Source organism: Dasypus novemcinctus, chromosome 15, assembly GCF_030445035.2.
Source record: "Dasypus novemcinctus isolate mDasNov1 chromosome 15, mDasNov1.1.hap2, whole genome shotgun sequence".
Taxonomy (NCBI): Eukaryota; Metazoa; Chordata; class Mammalia; order Cingulata; family Dasypodidae; genus Dasypus; species Dasypus novemcinctus.
The window spans coordinates 61,201,624-61,222,813 of NC_080687.1; positions in this window are offsets into that span (position 1 = coordinate 61,201,624).

Consider the following 21,190-nt stretch of genomic DNA (forward strand, 5'->3'; position numbering starts at 1 on the left):
AGCCAGTGTACTGCTATGCTCAGAAAATAGGTACTTGAGATCTCTATGTGTTTGGGCAAAAAGGCAGCTGTTGGAGCAGCTCGTCTCACATGTGGCTGAGTGATATCAAGATCTTGCCAGTCTGATTTATATTCATTTTCTTTCACATTACCCCCAGACTCCCAAAGAGCAAGGCAACTAAAACGGTGGGATACTGAAATGGAATCAATCAGCATTCAGTACAACTTATTCTTGTTCTTCCTATTTATCTTTGTCTTTTTAGTCTATTATGTGAGAGGATTCCTTAAATTTATCTTTTAATTTTTCTTTTTGGAATTTTCTTAAGCGTTCACTTTTTACTTATAAAACTTGCAAGAACTTTCTCCTTTTTTAAACTATTCCTTTTAGAACAGCATCTTGTTTTTATTTCATGAAGGTAATATTTTTTTCTGATGTTTCTAAGGATATTAATTTTGGTTCTTACTTTTTTCTCCCTGCATTGTTTTTTCTACTTTCAGTTACTCTAGAAGTATGGCATTGTCCTTTTGTGAGTTTTGGTCTTCAGAGTTAGAAGTTTTCAAAAGTGCTTCACAAATGATGCAGTAACACTTTGTGTCAGTAAGGCCAGCCGCGTTAGTGGGAGATCCCTAAACCTGTGGTTTCTTTTCTCCAGAGATGGTTCCCGTATCTTTCGGCTAGACAGGCAGCCTGCTGTCCAGGTCTGGGTGAGTGAGGACAGCCAATCCTGTTTTTTCTCTCCCACGCCTTTACCCGCCTCCCTTTGCTCCTGCTGCCTGCAACCCTGAGCCTTGCCCGGGTCCCAGGGAGGGAATCAGCTTGTTTCTGGTCCATGTGCACCGATGCAGGCATCAGGTTTGAGTTTTCTCCACTCTGTTAGGTCACTTAATCTTTCCCTGATGTGTTTTTCATCTCCAAGAGTTTATTTTTAGTTCTCATCACTGTTTTGTCTTTGAGTATTTACCACTTTCATTCCTTTGGTCTCATTCTAGTGTGGTTTCAGGAAGGCATAGAGAACATTTGAGACTTCAGCCCCATTTGAACATATATAGGCTTTAAATTCTCCTGGAGTGCCTTACAGAAGAAAGGAAGGTATATAAAGCCAGCCCTGGGCAAGGGCTACCGGCACCTCCCTTCTTGATGAACCTGCTCCCTCCATCCTATCTCCCAGCACCAGGGATTCCCTAGCATTTCCATGTCTTGATGGCCAGACAATATTAACTCCAGTCCCAGAAAAATGAGAGGTGTTTCCTCCCTCAGTTCCTCGTTTCCTGTCCTGGTCTATTGCTTTCTCTTGACCCAGGAGTACTGATCCAGCCATGTGGTCCCAAAGTTATACAGTCCTCTGGCTTCATCACAGTCCCGGGTTCCATGTTGTTTATTAATAGGATTAAGTTATACCACATGTCAGACCTCAGCAGCACTTGATGAACTGGCCCAAGCTCCATTCAGTTTCTTTTCAGCCTGTCTTTGGCGGTGGTTGGAAATGTTGTGATCCAGGCTAAAGCAGAGTTTCCCTTGTCATAGACTAATGAATGAGAGGAAGGGTGAGAGTAGTGATGAATGCGACAGAAGAAATGCTGAATATTTGTGACCAAGATATAAGCATTTCAGTGGAGTGAACTGCAAAGAAGAGTCTTTGCTTTTCTTCTGCTTTTTGTTTTTTGAAGACCATGCAGAATAAAGTTTCCCTGCCTTTCCTTGAAGGAATTATGCTGTTAGAATTTTGATTACCAAGAAGTTCTTCATTATTTCCAACCAAAATTGTCTCTGACTTAACTTAATGATATTTTATTTCATTCAATTCACCACAAAAAAGGGACAAATAATGTTTCAATCACAGGAACCCTTCACACATTTTAAGGCAGTGATTAAACCACTTCAAATTTTCCTTGTACAGCCTAAACAACTCTGTCAAAGATCTTTCTGAAATGATATTTGGTTGGGTTCCAGGGATGAAATTTCTCTCAGTAAAACATGATCTGAATGATGCTTTCAGAATTCTCTCTTCTCTTCTGCTTTTTTGGCTAGACTTTTATTTTTTTTAAACTCTGCATGTACTTCAATCATACTTTATAAACCTAATTTAAAGCATTTACAACTTACACACTCAAAACATATGGACCTCATAACCATACAACTTTGCTCTAAATTAACCAAAGCAGATACCATAGTGATTCAAAAGACATCACTGGCTAACTTTGGTCTTATGAAAACATAAACATCAGTCTCCCAGACTGAATTGCCACTTTCTTATGGTCACATTTCTGCAACAGGCTATGTAAAGAGGAATATTCTTGTACTGTTTGAAAGCAACTGGCCCTAAGTATACTTACGCAGTTATTTCAAGCTAAACAAAGAAACAGTAAAAGCTTAGCATTAATCAAGTCCAGTTGAGAACATAGTCCTGGGGATTTTGTCTGGGATAAGAAGAATGATACTGCAAAGCAGCTTTTCTCAAACTTCTCTAAAAGGATGTACATATTTCAAAGTTTTTGTTTTTAGTAAGAAAATATCATGCCATAAAAATGACTAATAACTGCCCATGGTAGTTGGTCATGGCTGAACTTCCTATTCCTGGTATCCAGTACTAGAGAAGAAAAATCATATAAAAAACATTACTAAATAAGTGCCATGTAGTAGATATTAAGTCCTGAAAACAGAAGCAGGTATTTAAGCATCTTTAAAATATGGAAGGCTGTTTATTTTATAACCCCTGTAATGGATATCAGCTATTTTTATGAGTTTAGCATACTTTCCTCTTTTTAGTAACAAAACCCTTTTCCTTACAAGACTTGGAAGATGCTTATCCCTGCTCCCATGCCCAACAGACATAAAGGGTAGGCTTACCTGGACACAACATAGAGTGCATGAAGCAGTTGCAGCTGCAGGATTTTTCAGCCCAGCCAAAGAAGTTGGGCATCTAGGATGACCAATCCAGATAGGACCAACCCACAATATATAGCAGAGCAAGAACTTGTGTCAATACAGTCTAGTGCCTAATCCCATTAAAAATAGATATATTAAGCAAGTTCAATTTGTATTTCTATTTCAGTTAAGAGTTCCAATAATAGGCTCCACTCAAAACACTCTATTTTGCAAATGACGAAAATGAGATCTGAAATATCAATTTGCCCAAGGTAACACACAATGGGTTTGCTGTGGAACTATACTTAAATGGAATATTATTCTTAGAATACTTATTTCCTGGACACTTTCAGTGTGTTAGCCTTGGTGACATACTGGTAAGCTCTCCTGTCATGATTTTATATTTTATCTCTCTTAAATTCTCCATATCAGTCTGAAGAGTGCTTTGAATTGAAGCTGTGTAATTCTAAACAATGTAAGATCTACAATAAATTATTTCTAAAAGCAACGTTTTGCTATAAAAAATTTGGTTGCAAAGAAAAGATTTTTTTTTTCTGTTAGAACCACATATACGAAATTATAAATATGACATAGCAAATTTAAATCTTGAACTTTTTTGAAAAGCCCTCATCTTGTTGCTGGAAAAAACAACAACAACAAGCACTAGGAATGTTAAGTCACATTGCTAAATTCACGCTCCCTTCTGTGTATTTTTAGAAAAAGTTTTTATTGTTATTATAGTTAGTTATAATTTAAATATTATACAAGAAATATTACTGAAGTTAATTTTTTTCTTTTCTATACTCATTTAAGAGAATGCATAATATATTTTCTAAGAATGTATAATTCTTATAATGTTACCTGAACTATCCTATGAGATAAATCCATATTTTTAATGGAATTATTAGTATGAAAATATCTAATTGCCAGCTGTTTGGCCAGAGAGAAGAGATATAAGAAGCAACAAAAAAGTCTTCCCAATCTTTCATCCTGCCTTGAAGTTGTAATGCTCTAACATCTCTTGCCTAACTCAAGTGCCCTAATTATATAACTTTTCCAAATGCTCCCATCGAAACAAAGAACCCACAAAGGTCTAAAAAGAATAGAATGAAAATGGTGTGAGATGTACCTAATCTTATCTATTAGATTGAAATATTTATTTTCACACCCAAGTTCTTAGGAAGAGAATATAGCCAATGTCTATCTCTGCTCTTTAGCAGAAATTCAATTACTGTGACAGGCCAAATTATTAATTAAAAAATAAGCACATGGAATTTTTGCTTGCTTTTTACTTTTATTTGTAGTTTATTGTATATCAAATATATCTCAATAAAGTAGTAAAATAAAAGGACGAGGTAGCTCTATACGAGCCAATTAACATGCTCAAAAAAGGATGTCTACAATGTATTGAGTGGAGAAAAAATATAAACTATGCAAGGTATATTCTGCTAAATACATGTAAGTGGAAAATGTTTAGGTTGTATGAATACAAGGAGCTTTCTATTCCTAATTACATATTTCCATATTATTGGACTGTTTAAAAAATGAGCATATGTGGTATCCAGTCTCCAAGATGGTTGTTAATGCTCCTTGCCTCCTGGATTCAGGAGTCGCCTCTCATTGCCTCAGCTTTATATCAGGCATATGCATTTTATACACACACTGAGCTGTACTGAGGTATAATTGACATCCTTCAGTGTATAATCTGGTAAGTCTTAACATATATATACCTGTAAACCATTACCATCATCAAGAAAGTGAATGCAACTATCACCCCCAAAAGTTCCATGCCCTTTGCTATCCCTCCCTCTTGACTTTCTAGCTTCTGCTACTTGAGGCAACCACTGTCTGCTTTCTGTACAATAGATTAGTTTGCATTTTCCAGGATTATATATAAATGGAACCATAGTGTACTCTTTTTGTTTGGCTTCATTCACCACAAGTTTTTTGAGTTTCATTCACATTGCTTGAATATCAATAATTCATTCCATTTTATGCTGAGTAATATCCTTTGCATATATTGCAATGGATATGCCGCAGTTTATCCACTTACCTGCTGATGGACATTTGTGTTGTTTCCAGTTCTAATAATATTCATGTATGAGTGTTTGTATGAATATAAGTTTTCATTTCTCTTTACTAAAGAGCTAGTGGTAGCATGACTGGGTCATATAGTAGATGTATGTTTCACTGCCAAATTATTGTCCAAATGTTTACGTACTTTGAAATTTCCTGGGAGTTCCAGTTTTTTCACTTCTTTGCCAGTACTTGGTATATCAGATCTTTTATTTCATTGTAATAATGTGTACTTGCATCCTATTATGGCTTTAACTTGCATTTTCCTAATGACTATGATGTTGAGTATCTTTTCATGTGCTTAGTTGCTATCCATGTTTTTTTTGTGTGAAGTTCACAAAATGGACAGTTCATAATTTTTTATTTTGTTGTTTGTGTTGTTGTTAGGGTTCTGAAAGCTTTTATGTATTCTTTATATTTTCTTTACCAGATATACTGTTTGTACATGTTTCCTTCCAGTCTTTGAATTGCTTTTCCTTTTAAGTGTCCTCAAAGAGCAGATGTTTCAAATTTTGATCAAGTCAATTCTACCAGCTTGATTTTTTAATAGATCATACTTTTGATATCAAATCTAAGAAGTCTTTGCCTAAGCCAAAATTACAAATATTTTTCCTATGTTGTCTTCTAAAATTTTTATAGTTTTAGATTTAATATCTAAAATGTACTTTCAGTTAATTTTTATATATCATGTATTCTTCAAAGTTTATTTTTTCCTATCTATATCTAATTGTTCCAGCATCATTTGTTGGAAAGATGATACTTAATCTATTGAATTTTCCTTGTATCTTTGTCAATAAGCAGTTGCTGTTATGTGTGAATTTAAGGGGAGACAATTATTTCATCTCTTTTTTTGAGCCAAATTCAGAAAATTATTATTCTAAGTAATTAAAACTGGGATAATTGATAGTTAAATTGCAACTTTCCATCAAATCATCCAAAGTAGAATAACATTAACTTGTATCGGCTTTTCTTTTAGTGTATGTCAGCATTTCCAGGTTTTCCATGCTAGCAATTTCCCTAAACTTATCATCACTCTTTCCTAAATGTAGAAGAAAAAATACTTTGAGAACAAGCTATTTGTTCATAACAGAGGTTTTAATATTAACAAGTGTTTAGCATGCATATGAAGTCATTTTATGAGGAATCTGGAGTTGAAAATTAGGGGTTGGGTTGGAAATTTGCTGCTTCAATATCTTGGATCTTGATTCCCTTCGCCACACCGAACGATGTGGCTGGAGCCTACCCAGCATCACACAAACTTCTGGACTCATTGAAATGGAGACAGATAATATATTTTAAAACTGTTTGGAGTCCATCTGCAAGTAACCAAATTAAGTCTTTAAGGATAGAGAGAACTTTCTACAAGGTTCATATCAGTTCCATAACTAAATCAATAAAGGTGACAGGATGTCAGTTATCTAAAACCACAAACCAGACTTGAAAATACCTTAATCTTCTTGTATAGAAATGCTACCGAGGAGAAATAGGGCTGTTTTACTTTAGTTTGTTGCTTGGAGAAGTGTTAGCCAAATTTTAGAACTCATGCTCCCACTTCCATAGTAGCAGAAAATGAAAATGAAGGGGTATAAGTCAGCTGCTGGACCAGATCTGAGGGGGGTTGTTATACTGTTTAATAAGTGTAATGACGTAATGTCAGCCAGGGGCTGTCTGAGGAGGTGACATTAATTTAGGATTTTGTAAGTAGGGAACCAGGCGATCCAGATGAGAGTAGGTCAAGTTGGAAATTGAAGTGTTGGCCAAATCTGAAATAAGCGTACGCATTCTAGGTCCATATATTTCAATGGGAAGCTGCAATCTTAGGAATGATGCTGATAGACATTTGGGTGAGATATTGTCTATTGATAATGAGCATTATCCCTGCCCTTTCTCGCTGTATCTCATAGTCCAGAAGCTTGAAAACTACATTTCCCAGACTCCTTTCCTAGCAGGATCTCTGGTCAGTCATGAGAGATTTGAATAGGAGAACTGAAGTAATGTTTTGCTTTGGGCTGCAGCAGGTGAGATGCTGGGCAGACTGTAGACTTAAGGTTTGCAGCATCTTCTGGGTGAGCTCCTGCAGGTTACCTGCTTCCATGCAGCAGGCAACTAAGTGCTTCACTGGCACTTTCCTGTAATCCCCACACTTTGTGATTTCCTGAAAACCAGTAGCGACTGTCTCTGACCTTCATAGCCCAGCCCTATGAACAGCTATCTAAGCATCCATTTCCTTCTATTGTATCCATTCCTGCTAAAACAAGTAGAGTGTCTTTAATTTTGCTGGCCAAAATATGACTAGTAGAACATTTAAATGCTAAGATTACCTGGTAGAACTCTTGGTGTTTGTGTGAGGTGAATATGTTGTAGATGTTGAGAGAGGTTCAATTATTTGCATATGAAAAGGCCAGGGTTCATAATAATTTTGGGAAGGAAAAAAAGTAATTTATTTATGGCCAGCTGGACTTGGGAGCTTTCTGTTCAAAGCCCGAGCCCTGAGAAGGATTTTTGAGTTCTTTTTATACAGAGGAAGGGCCACGTGGTTCTTTGTTTCAGTGTTCAATAGGCTTGAATTAACACATATCTTCCACATCCTAAGTAAGCTTTTAGTACATTTGGTTTGCATTTTCCCTGAATATTTAACGTTTATAGAGTTTGCTTTGCTAAACTGTTTTTCCATGACTGGAGTTGTCATGGTTACCAAGGGCAGGGCTGCAGTTTTCACTGTCCCACATGCACAGCTCAGGACACACAGCTCAGGTTACCTATGAAGAGATGAACTGCCTCCCACCCATAGCCTACATCAAATACACTGAGAGTTTCATATATAAGTCAAATTTCTTCCATTACTTTGTAGATAGTATTGGTGGTTGACAAAGACCGTGAACAGTAGTACAGCTTATCTGTTGCATAACACAATATTGTCCTAGGAATACTGGAAGTGTATACTATACATAAAAACAAAATATTATGATACAAATTATTTGGAATAATTTTTTAGCTTATCCTATTATTTCAGATAATTATTGGGCGTAATTGTCTGGATTACCTTAATTTTCCAAGAAAAATAAAAAAATAAACACAAATTTCATCTAGGTCTTGCAGTTCCCTCTTTCTGTTTTAGTCAAGATCATTTAGGAGAAATCTCCCACAGGGACAATGCAAAGGGCAGATAAGGGCAAAATGGAAGAAAGTCCTACCCCAGAGCAAGGAAAGGAATGGTCAAATTCTTCCTCTGAGTAAGCATTTATTTTAAACAATAGAGAATACAGAATTTTTTTTTTTTTCTGACAAGGCCAATTTTTATCAGTGTCTTGATGGACACTTCATTGATTCATAAAAGGACTCATTTCTTTAAAAAATGTTTAGGATCTATAATACTGACAAGCAAATGTTGCATCAGAACCAATTCAGGAAAAAAAAAAAACATGTTTTTTGGTAAAACTTATTTCATTCAAGATTTTACTAGCTTTACTGAGTCCCCTTGGGGGGAAAAGTACATTCTTACAATTTAGAATCTATGCATTGTTGAATGAAATATAGGCAATGAGAAAAACTGTTACCACTTTGAAGTAATTAAAATGTTAAGTAGAATTACTTAAGAAATAGAAACACAAGGCAACTTTTATGGGTCTTTCATCTAGAAATTAGGGTATAGGCTGAGTTGCAAAACTTGCTGTGCTAATATGTTAGTACCCAGAAATGATGGTGCATGCTTGACAATTAAGCTTACAACTACAAAACCTTATTGGGAGACATACAGTCAAACAAACAATCCAAACGTAAGTGAATGCAGAGACAGGCCCTCTTCCTAGATGGAAAGACCCAGTATTTTAATATGCTATTTAACCCTCAGATTACTATTGATGTAGGCTATGGGTGGGAGGCAGTTCATCTCTTCATAGATAATCTGAGCTGTATGTGTCCTGAGCTGTGCATGTGGGACAGTGAAAACAGCAGGCCTGCCCTTAGTAACCATGACAGCAACTCCAGTCATGGAAAAACAGTTTAGCAAAGCAAACTCTATACACGTTAAATATTCAGGGAAAATGCAAACCAAATGTGCTAAAAGCTTACCTAGAATGTATGACGTCCATGCTAAAAGCTTGCCTAGGATGTATGAAGTCCATGCTAAAAGCTTACCTAGGATGTGGAAGATATATGCTAATTCAAGCTTATTGAGCACTAAAACAAAGAACCATTTGGCCCTTCCTCTGTATAAAAAGAACCCAAAACCCTATATGGGGCTAGGATTTTGAATGAGAAGGTCCAAGCCAGGCTGGTCATATATAAACCTTTTTTTCCTTCCCAAAATTATTCCTGAGTCCTGGCCTTTCTATATGCAAATAATTAAACCTCTCCCAACTTCTACAACATTATCTACATTTCTTATAATGCCAGTATGAAATTTAATGGGACATTCATTTTTATTTTGACATTTCAAAACTTATTGTAAATTTCATCTGGAAAAATAAAGGTATCACAGTCAAAACATTTTTTAAAAGATGTGCTCATCATAGATTAGATGCTATGAAAGTCTGGAGAAAATGTTGGGTGTGGGGAAGAACAGGGGGTGGCATGCACAGTCTAAGTACATTTTGCTGCACTCATGAAAGGGACTACTCTGCAGCCACTAAAAAAAAATGAGGTACATGCACTGCCTGGAAAGATGTTGGTGATATATCATGAATGGAAAAAGCAACTTGCAGACCAGTGTGTTTCACGTGATTATATTTGTATAAAAAAAATGCACATGCATTTATATGTATATATGGAAATGTCTGCATTAGCCTAGAAAAATTTAGCAACATACTGAACTGCTAGCAGCAGTCACATCTAAGATTGTGTCTTGTGGGAGCAGAGGTAGACATTTGTTTCCTATTTCAACTGTTTATGTGTGTGCATATCTACATATATAGATATATCTACATATATAGTTATATTCACTGACAGAGAGGAATTAATTATTCACAGTCATTATAGTCTATAAAGTTGATGCAAACCCTGAAGGAGTGAATACTGAACCGTTGCTCCTAGGGGAAATTCAGGGTTAGGTTTCTGCAAGCTTCTGGTCACAACGTTTTTGTCAACAGATCAAACATAAACTGTTTTATGTGTGTTTCTGTTTAAAACCATCTTATTTAATATAAATTGTTGGTTCATTAACATTGAACTCATGACCAACAGAATTATAACAAATTGCATAAAGCTTATCTAATATCTGTAGTTTCTCCATCAGAGCCTATCAAAGCCTTCTTGTGCTTAGGAACACCTAAGCTTCATAGTGCTTCAGCACTATGTTTTGGGACATTTTAAACGGCAAAATCATTAATAAAACACACAAAAATGTGAAAAAGATAGCACTAAATATACAGTGAAAAGAACACCCTTTTTTCTAGTATAAGAGCTGTTAACGTGCATTTGGTGACTCAAATTTTTCGTTTGCTCTGTGCATGTCTGCAAATGACTGAAAAAGGCGCTATGAGTATTGGTTTGGGGATTACAAATAAATTTTAGTGAGTAGGCAAATTCACAAGTATTGAATCTGTGAATAAAAAGAATTTTCTTATCTTTTGTTGTGAGATGTGGTCCCTCATTTCTATCAAGAAGGAAGGATCTACATTATAAATAATTAATAATTGCTAAATTTAGTTTAAGTTTTAAAATGATACGAACCATTGAAAAGAAATTTTTATTTATATTAATGTTATAATACAGAACTCTGATATTTCTATATGTCATATATAAAGAAGTAATAACTCTCAATTCTTACGATTTCAATTGTGAACAAAGACCAAAGAAGGAAATGACAGCAATTTGTATGAATTATTTGATCTTTCATTCTGGAAAGAGATAAGAAAAGTATTTTCAAATTCAAGTGAGAAGCAGAAAGTTCTGCTTATTTAACAAATAGATATAAGTATCATTGAATAGGGGTATTGAGAATTAACAAATAACTGACAGCCTGGATGTATGTTAGCCTTTTGAAGCAGTTAGAGACAAATATCTGTAACAGCTAAATCCAAAGAAGCTAGAGGCAATATCTGTAACCCTTATAACTCACCTAATTCGTTTCTTTGATGCAAATGCTATGCTTTGTAAATACCTGCATAATCTTTACCTTGTAATTGAACAGTAACAGGTTAGTTTATAACTGGCTGTGCTTGCATCCACTTATCGTACAATACAACTCTGAGGTCTGATACCCCCTGAAGTCTAGTGTCCCAGCTGGACTTTGTCAGCTTTTAATAGCACTTAAGGGTCCACTTTGCTTAGATTAGTCTCTGTACTTGTTATTTCATGTGAATTAAGTGATTTACAACCATTTAGCTTAGGCTCCTTCCTTATTCTTTTATGTAGATGGAACTATTTACAATTCTTAAACTATAACCATATGTATTACCCAGTGGACTTTTTCAGATCTTACTGGATGTTAATTAAGCAATTTAAGACCCACTTGTAACCCCAGCCAGCTTCTGTCAATTCACAAGAGCAGTTTCTGGGGCCCACATCACACACTTGAAATTAAACAAATTAGTCACTATCTCTTAACATTCCAATGGTACTATCTCCAACTCCATTTGTTTGAATTTCATAAAAATCCAACATTTCTCCAATTCTGGAAAAATAGAAGTGAGAATTTATTTCTCTGCTGTCCTCCTGCTCTATACAACCGCAACAGAGCCTCCTTCTCTCTTTGAAATCCCAGTGTCTCAGGATGGAGAATTGGGTGCATTGGGTAGTTTACCTGCGTGTTAGTCTGGCATCATCATTGATCATAATTTAGAACAGAGGAAAATGCAGCATACTGAAACAGGTTAGTAAGATAGGGAATCAATAGACTGATCTGGAACCTGGCCAGAAGTCCATGTGGACATCAATAACCCCCAATATGGCTGTTGGAAGACCCTTCCCAAGATTCTGCCATTCAGTACAAGACTACCTCCAGAAGCCAGGAGAAGCCCCGGATATTCCCCGGGGACTTTATCATTGGGCCCTCATGGGGCATTGATGGGAGGGGGGTGATCAATCAAAACAGCAAACAGCTGGAACTCCTCCCCTACCATTAGCAAAGGGGTGGAATAATTAATGGTTCAAAAAGCAGGTGCAAGGCCTGAGCTTGCTCTCTCACCTCTGGACCCCAATTCTAGCCATCTTCTCCCCCCATTTGTATCACTATGCAAGTAAACCTGGGGATTTATAATCTATACTGGGAAATTGTAGTCTGTAAATCAGTCTGCTTTACCACTTTTCAGCCCCTTCCTCTCTACCTGGGACCCCTGATCCGTTATTTTCTCCCATTTCTGAATAAATTACTGGCCTAACTAACCCAATGTGCTCTTGAAATTCATTTCTGCAGCACAGTCAAGAACCTAGACAAAATCTGGTAACAATATGGCCAAAAATCTTCTTAAGAAGGGAATGCTATATCAGTGCTGGCTCTCAGAGCATGCTATTACATGCTAAAATCATTACCCAAAATCAAATATTAAAGAACATAAATTTATTATTACTTTCTATTCTCTGAGGTTAGTTATATGTTAAGAACTAGTTTTGAACGTCTTCATTAGCTACAACATATTTCATTTCCTAATACTTCTCTGGGTACTCCCTATATTTTGCTATAATTCTGTCATATGTGATAGAATGATAATATATACTGTTGAGTCCGTTTACTAAGATCTACTGGAATTGAAGTGCTAAATGCATCAATGCCAATTTTAAATCTCGCCAAGATCAAAGTTGACCCTTTTCATGTCTGCAGGTTTGGATTTTAGTCTTATTGACAAGAGCTGACTGGGATGTACATGACTGTTTTTTTCCTCAAAGTTGTGATGTTGTATTGTAGCCATTTATAGAGTTCTATCTGAACCAGTGCCTTTAAGAGGTGGCACCCTGAGAATTGTAATAAGAGTCACGGATTCAGCTGTCTTTGGGCTAACTCCAGGTGGCCATCATTTTTATCATAAAACTAAAGCTTGGAGAAAGATGTTTCTAAATATTCATGTATCATTGCTTTCACAAGATTTGAAAGTTTCAGTAAAATAATTTGACTGGATGAGGTTGGAATAAAGATTAACTATCAGCAAAAAACTCTTTCAGAATGATACTGGCATACAGTGGAAACCCCATGAGACTATGTCAGCAGCTCACCAAACTTTATACGTCCAATCGGATAAGCCCCTCAAACCTCCTCTGTGCATTTTCTCATTTGCAATATAAGGTAGTGGACCACAAAATTATGAATAGCCTTTGGGCTCAAGCTTTCTGTGATTCAATGAAGCTAAATCAAGAATCAACAAAACAGGGTTGTGTTCTAGTTAGTTTAGCCTTTGGCTATTCAAATATATGCAAACACATTCATACCATACAGATTGTATTCAAATGTGAGGAAAGCTTTAGAGCCATTTAAAATTAGAGAAGGTTTCTAAAGAAACCTTATAGTAGTGCAAATAAAAAGAAACTTCTTTATGAGTAATTAAAATAAAACATAAAAATACCACATTAAGAACTTTAATGATTTTTCCACTGAGGAAAGAGCTTATCTATCCTACAGTCAGACTTAAGGACCCAAATTATTTCTTCAAAATAGGACAGGGTATATATGGCTTTTCACTGAGAAATCACATTTAGATGCAAATGGAAGAGTTTTCCCAAATGATCCAAAGCAAAGTCCAGAAGAGAGACTGGAAAATAAATTTAGATTTCTTGAGCTTTAATTCGGTTCCCCTTCAATTGCAGGTTGTTTCCTTATAAGAGTATTCTTCAAGTAATTTCACAGTGTGAAAAATAGAGGGGAAAAGTCTTTTAAAGGTATCTAATGGCTAATTTTTTTGAACTCCGAATGGCTACGTGATAGTCCTGATGAAGTGAAAATAGATATTGCATGTTTTTCAGTTTCTGCAATGCAAACAAATTTTATCATTGTCTTTAATATATATTTCAGGTTCCTAAAATTTCAATAGTTGCTCTCTTTGAACAAGAGCCTAATTTTGCATCATCTGAGAAATGGTTTAAACAACTTGAATGATTTTTGCCAAGACAGTTTGCCTCAGGAATCTTGCAGTACCAACATGAAAACTATGTTGGAGATGAAGAAAGGAATTCTGTAACTTAAGCTCAGAGTCTTTTTTTAGTGCTGATAGAGATTAATTGTTGTGTGGTTTTAATAAACTGTAGCCATAGGACATTGTCAAAGAAGAATTTGTTCCCCCTCTGAAGTCAGCAAACGCTCTGTGTGAAAATACTTACAGGAATGAAGCATATTCCATCTTTTTTAGTTCATTAATGGACATTTGTAGCAATTTAAATCCTCTCTTATGGAGAGCAAGTAATAATTAAACCGTAATGAGTAACTAACAATTTCCCAATTGGTTTCCATTTCAAGACTCATCAAGCAGCCATTTCATTTACAATATGACACAAATGATCAAAAGTCAGCTTATTGACAATCCTATCCTCCTGATATGCTGTGGGCTTAGCTATGACTAGTCATTTCTAAGACTGGTTCACTATACATGAAATATTTTACTCTTATTCTGAGAAAGAAAATCCCCTTCTTTATTTCTTTTTTAACTTTGAAAAAGGAAATAACTTATTTGCATCCAAAAAGAGAAGTTATAATAGTTACTTAAACTATCATCTCAAGTATATGTGCAAATATATGTGCAGGCTCATATATATTCCTTGTAAGTATGTTTGCCTAGTCATTTATGTTTTTTTTTTTTTTAAAAGATTTATTTATTTATTTAATTCCCCCCCCTCCCCTGGTTGTCTGTTCTTGGTGTCTATTTGCTGCGTCTTGTTTCTTTGTTCGCTTCTGTTGTCATCAGCGGCACGGGAAGTGTGGGCGGCGCCATTCCTGGGCAGGCTGCACTTTCTTTTCACGCTGGGCGGCTTTCCTCACGGGCGCCCTCCTTGCGCGTGGGGCTCCCCCACGCGGGGGACACCCTTGCGTGGCACGGCACTCCTTGCGCGCATCAGTGCTGCGCATGGCCAGCTCCACACGGGTCAAGGAGGCCCGGGGTTTGAACCGCGGACCTCCCATATGGTAGACGGACGCCCTAACCACTGGGCCAAAGTCCGTTTCCCTCATTTATGTTTATATGCTTTTTTACTATAAAAATTAATTTTTTTCTTATGTTCTTGCTCATACAATCCAGTTAGCTTTTTGTATCCCTGTTAATGAAAATCTTATTTTACCCCAAGAATAACATTTGAGATAATGTATGTGACAATGTTAAGCAAAATTCTTAATGCAAATTGTCTTGCCTTGATGGAAATTAAAATATATTACCTACTAAATTTCCAAAAGTTCTAGACTTCTTTCAGTCTTTTCTTTTTAAAATTTTTTTGGTGAAATTATGCCATGGGCTGCTTTTGGTGGCAACTGTTTTTCATTGCCTCATGCATACCCTCACACAGCAGCATGACATTGCCTTACTGAAAATCCTGAAGCCTATTGCAAAAGTCTGTCAAATTATTCCCTTGATATCAGGCACCACGATAAAGAGAGTAAGAAAGCAGGCAGAATGACACTGAGATCAAGGAAAATAAAACAGAAACAGAAGAACTAGGAGATAGTACATCAGAAATAGGAGGAAAGCAAAATACAGGATTTTAAAGAGATGTTCACAGTGATCCTACATCTCCTGGTTCCTTCAGCTGAGAATGGCATTTAGAATTCCTGTCTCCTGAAATCTTCTCATTCTTTAAAATCTAGCTCAATAATCTCTTTCTTCCTGCAGCTTTGGAGTCTCTGAAAGTATGCTCTACCTCAATATTTAATCCTGATGCTGAGTTGTTCACTGAGTTGTTCACTGAGAAGAACAATTTTAATGTCTGAGATTATTTCATTTCAGATAAATCATAAATTCACATCATATTGTAAGAATTTCCTTCTTACAATGTTGGAAGTTATGGAAAGTTCAATTAAGGGGCATTTCTTATGGAAGCAGAGAGAAACATTAAGAAATTCCCCCTGCATATCTATAGAAATATGACTGCTCCAATTAGCTTTACTTTTGGGGGGGGGGGCGGGTATCAGGGCCAGGGATTGAAACTGTTGCTCAAGCACTGAGGTACACCAGCTACCCACAATTTGCTTGACTTTGAACTTGTTTTGATGAGATTCTATAAAATGGGTCATCATTTTTAAGGAAGACAATCCTCATTCAACAAGGAGGAAACAACTGAAGTTCAACCGGAAGCCTTTGTTAAATAGAAACAGAGGGAAATGTCTAACCCTGAGTCTCTGCAGTAGCAAATAAAAGCTTACATCATTCCACTTCTGAAGATGCTAAAAATGCTGATAACATTTAAGAATATAACTGCCATTTGCATAGGATGATAGGATGTCCTGAATAGGTTTAAAACAGGGAAGAGAGAAGATAACTTTCCTTGTGGTGTTAGTTGGTACTGATTAAATTTTGATTAAGTGAATTGAAACAAATATTAGATTTTCCTTCCTACAATTCAAATGCTACTTATTGTTTAAATTTCTCCAAAATTCTCAAGCAAACATAGAATGAGCCTCATTAGTCTCTGGTCTGGAAAATTACCCTGGCATATCCCAATTTTACTGATATTGGCTATGTGTGGGGGCTGTGTGTTTCGTCATGAATACCCTGGGCTGTGCGTGTAAACTTGCTAAAACCTAAGATTCCAGCATAAGTCATGTGTGCATGCAAACAATAAGAACTGCTGCCTTGCCTTTTATAACCATGCCAACCACTCCAGCCTGCCTAGTTCCCAGAAAGCCAATTAAGCAATATAGGCTCTATAGACTTTGGATATTCGGGGAGGATGCAAACTAAATATGTTAACTCAAGCTTACCTGGAACATGGGGGATGTGTGTTAATTCAAGCTTATCTGGTACTCAAACAAACACCTAAAACTCAAACAAACAAAGAAAGTCTTTTGTATAAAAGCACCATTTCACTCCAACTCCTACATCCTTTGTATAAAAGAGACCCAAAAATCCTGTTCAGAGCTCGGGTTTTAGACAGGAGTCCCTAAGTCCGGCTGGTCATAATAAATCTTTTTCTTTCTCAAAAATGTTCCTGAGTGCTGGCCTTCCATACGCTATCATCAAATCTCTCTGCTTCCACAACATTTCTTAGGGGAATGTCCGGGATCGCAACAAAGGCCAGAGATGGCAGCACTTTGCTGCCCCTTTCGGACATCTCTGAGGAAGCCAGAAGGGCTCAGGTGAACCCCAAATCTGGGTGTCCCTGGACTCCTTTCAGTCCAGAAAGAGGATGTGGGTTCCACCGGAGTCCTCTTGGGGAAAATCGGATGCACCAGAAGGTCGAAAAGGAAATTCTGGGAATGAAAAACCTCCACATGCCAAATAGGTAAGACCCCCCTGGGGGCATAGTGTCAGAAAACCCTAACTTTAAATGTTAGAAGGGGGACCCGATCAGCTCCCAAAGAAGACCCTAATACCTCCAAAAGTTCAGGGGGAAGCCATCTTCTCCAGGTCTGAAGAGAAAAGAAAAAAAACCTGATGCTTGGTTTTAGCTAAATGCGGGATGGCATCTGGTTTTGCCTCCATTAAAATAAGTGAAGGATTACAGTGGGAAATGCAGAGATGGGTTTAAATCCTGTTCGCTACCTCATTTTAAAATTTTAAAAAAAGGGAAAAACAGTCTACTGCCGCTTGTGCCTTTATTTTGGCTGCTTTCTCTCTCTCTTTCTGCTGCCATAGAAAATAAGGCATCAGTATCCAAGTGATTTCCACTAGAATGCATCCTGAGAAGTTGGTCTGGATTTGGAAAATCTTAGTTATAGAAAAATGGATTGGTTTTTGTAATAAAGCTTGGTCTGACTACAAGTTAAACAGTGGAAAGTTTTACCAGAAATAAGTATTTTGGTGCTAGATTGCAAATAAGCTTGTTTTATAACAGCAAAAAGTCCTGTTAAAAGTTTGGTGTTAGAAGTTCCCCTTCACTAGGGCTGCAATAATTAACAAGCTGTAACTTAAAAACAGCCATACCGGAAAAATGGAAATTATAAGTCAAATTAATGGGCCATGTGTGCCATGGCTCTTTAGTGTTTGTCAGTTTATTCAATGCCAGTGTATGTTTTCATGCCTCCAGATGGTGGTATTGAATTGGTGAAATAATGAACTTTGGTTAAGCTGGAACCCTTCCCCTGCCATTAACAAAGGAGTAGAATAATCAATAGTTTATAAAGCAGACTGTGGAGCCTGAACATCGTGCATTCTGCTCTCTTGCCTCTGAACCCATTCCTGCCCTTTGAGTGCCGTTCTCGCCATTTGCTGGGGCTCGGGAATTCTCTGCATCTGTGTCTGCACTGAGTGCCCAGGCTTCTAAAATTTGACCCCAGTCAGGATGACTGGATCATAGGGCAGTGGCTTGAATCATGAACCTGCCAAGACAGAGGTCCTCCAGGAAAGCACCAGGTCCTGAAAAGCTTCTTCAAGCCATTTAGCAGCCGATCTTTGTCCTCGGGCTTCCCTGCCATTGCCTTCTCCCTCCCTTCCCCTAGGGGGTGCATGGCAATGGCAGAAAGCCAAAGTATACCCCTCCCACCAGGTCCATGCCTTTACAAGCAGCATTCCTATCTAACCACACACAGCTACCTGGGAAAATGAAGTAAGAAGGCTGTGGGCAAAACCCAAAATGTATACTGTGGAAGTTCCTTTCCCAGGGTGGTCACAGACCAGGATACCCTTGCATAATTTACCTTTACCCATGTTTTACCTTTCTACTTCTTGCTACTGAATTTCTCTTGCAGGTTGGTGTTAGAATGCTTTGGAGGGGAAACGGACTTGGCCCAGTGGTTAGGGCGTCCGTCTACCACATGGGAGGTCCGCAGTTCAAACCCCGGGCCTCCTTGACCCGTGTGGAGCTGGCCCATGCGCAGTGCTGATGCACGCAAGAAGTGTCATGCCATGCAGGGGTGTCCCCCGTGTAGGGGAGCCCCACGTGCAAGGAGAGCGCCCGTAAGGAGAGCCGCCCAGCGCGAAAGAAAGTGCAGCCTGCCCAGGATTGGCACCACCCACACTTCCCATGGGGTTGATGACAACAGAAGCGGACAAAGAAACAAGACGCAGCAAATGGACACAGAGAACAGACAACCGGGGGAGCGGGGGGGATTAAAAAAAAATTAAAAAAAAAAAAAAAGAATGCTTTGGAATGTTTTTAAAACTGTAAAAATAAAAATGCCTTTGTCTAGCAAGAAGGTTATTGTCTCAGAACCTCAAAGCCTGTTAGCTAGAGCAATTAACCTCTGATCACTTAATAGCTTTTGATAGCTGGTTCACTGGAAAACTAACAGACAGTAAAGTGATAAAACCAAGACTATGTCTAAGAATTCTGAAAAAATAGGAAAGAAAACCAAAATTTGGCTTGGCAGCTTCAGGCTAAAATCTAGTCAGCCTGTCTCCCAAGTTTAAAACTGCCCTGGAAACGCGTGGTGGCAGGAGCTCTATGATTCCCTGGAGTAGCAGGAATCAGAGAGAGCCAAATGTTTCCTGAGATTTAACTCAGGAGCTTCTGTTTGGGTCAGTCAGTCTCAAACCCTGTAATGGTCAGGGGTGCTGAGAGCCTGAGCAGGAAACTGAATGTCCCCCATACCTCAGGCCCATCCATTCAGAGGACAACCAAATATCTCCTGGGACAAACATCTCAGGTACTTTGATTTGGGGCCACTGCTCAGGCCTCTCACCAAGTCAGCTTGAGGTCATGGATCTGATATCTGGAATCAGATACCCCCAAGAAAACCTCATGTGCCTTCAATTAAAATCAAAGTACTCCTTAAAATACTAATGGAATAAAATTCTTTTGTTTTAACCTGTGCTTAATTTTGTGTTCAACTTTGAAATCTGTTTAACTTTGTCAGTTTGCTTGTGCCTAGAAAATCATATTTAGAGTTCCCCTGTTACAAGCTGGATAATGGTGAAAGGGAATCTAAAAATAAATCTTTAAATGCCAATACTGTCTTGCCAGTAAATTTAATGCATAACTCAAGAGTGAAATTTATTTAATTGCTGGAAAAGGCAGAAAAACTGTACAGAGTTGTTACTAATAAAATTGTTTTAATTGAATAATTAATAAATAAAGGTACCAAAATTAATTTTAAGTAAAAACTTTCTAGAAACTAAGAGATGAAATCATTGTTTAAGTACCTTTATATATATATATTATATATATAAAAATAACTAAAATTATTACAGCAGAATAGATGTAGCTTAAATTTCAGCTATGTAATAGTATCTTAAACTAATTTATTTTTGTTTATGACTGCTTCAAGTTTATTTAGTGCTTACTATAGTAATAGCAATTATAATTTAAATTTACCTTTAATTATACTTATTTTATAACCAACCTCACCTACCCGTAGACTTCAATTATTTTGATGGTAATCATAAACTGAGTTTGCTTTTGCTTATGGTTACTGCCAGTCTGAGCTCACTTCTTGCCTCTGCTTATGGTTCTAAAATAAAGAAAAATTGTATCATAGCATTAGAAATATTTTGATTATAAGCCACTAATTAAGAAAGCCACAAAGGGGGGAAACCGGAACCCCCCTAGTCTGGAGAAGCCAGCAAAGAAAAGCTCTCAGGAAAATCTTTCAAGTGTGTTTTAAAACATATTTTGTAAGAAGTAAAAGAAAAGTTTTAAGTAAATAAATTGTGTTTCCATGTCAAACTATTCATGTCTGCCTATTTGCTCAAATTGTTAAAATTAAATATGCAGTTATATATGTGATAAATATTCCTAGAACCCATTTTAGACTAAGCAGTATGGAAAGGTCATATAGAAATCTGAATATAAAAAACTATTGGGAAAGCTATGAAAAAAACCTTATTAAATTATAATCAAAGCAAATTAGATAATTATATTCCAAAGCCTAGAAGTCAGTATGTTTTTAAGATTATTCACAGTTTTATAGTTTTATCAAAGACAAGAAGGTTTAAACCCCTGTAAAGTAAAAAGAAAAAACAAAGAATGTTATTTTAACAATAACAGTTTCAATTTATTTAACGTGAATGTTATCTCTTTGGTTTGTCAGATACCAGGGTATCATTATATGTATTAAATCTTTAAAATAATAAAAAGCTGTAAGTTCATGTTTTAAAAAATTGAGTTAAAAAACGTAAATCTGTCCTCTCCTAAATGCATAAAGTAAAATCCATTGGTTGCCAATTATAATTTAAAGTAAATTAACCAGTCTATGTAATTGTGTTTAAGTATAGAAAGTTTGTAAGAACATCTTCCAAATTAA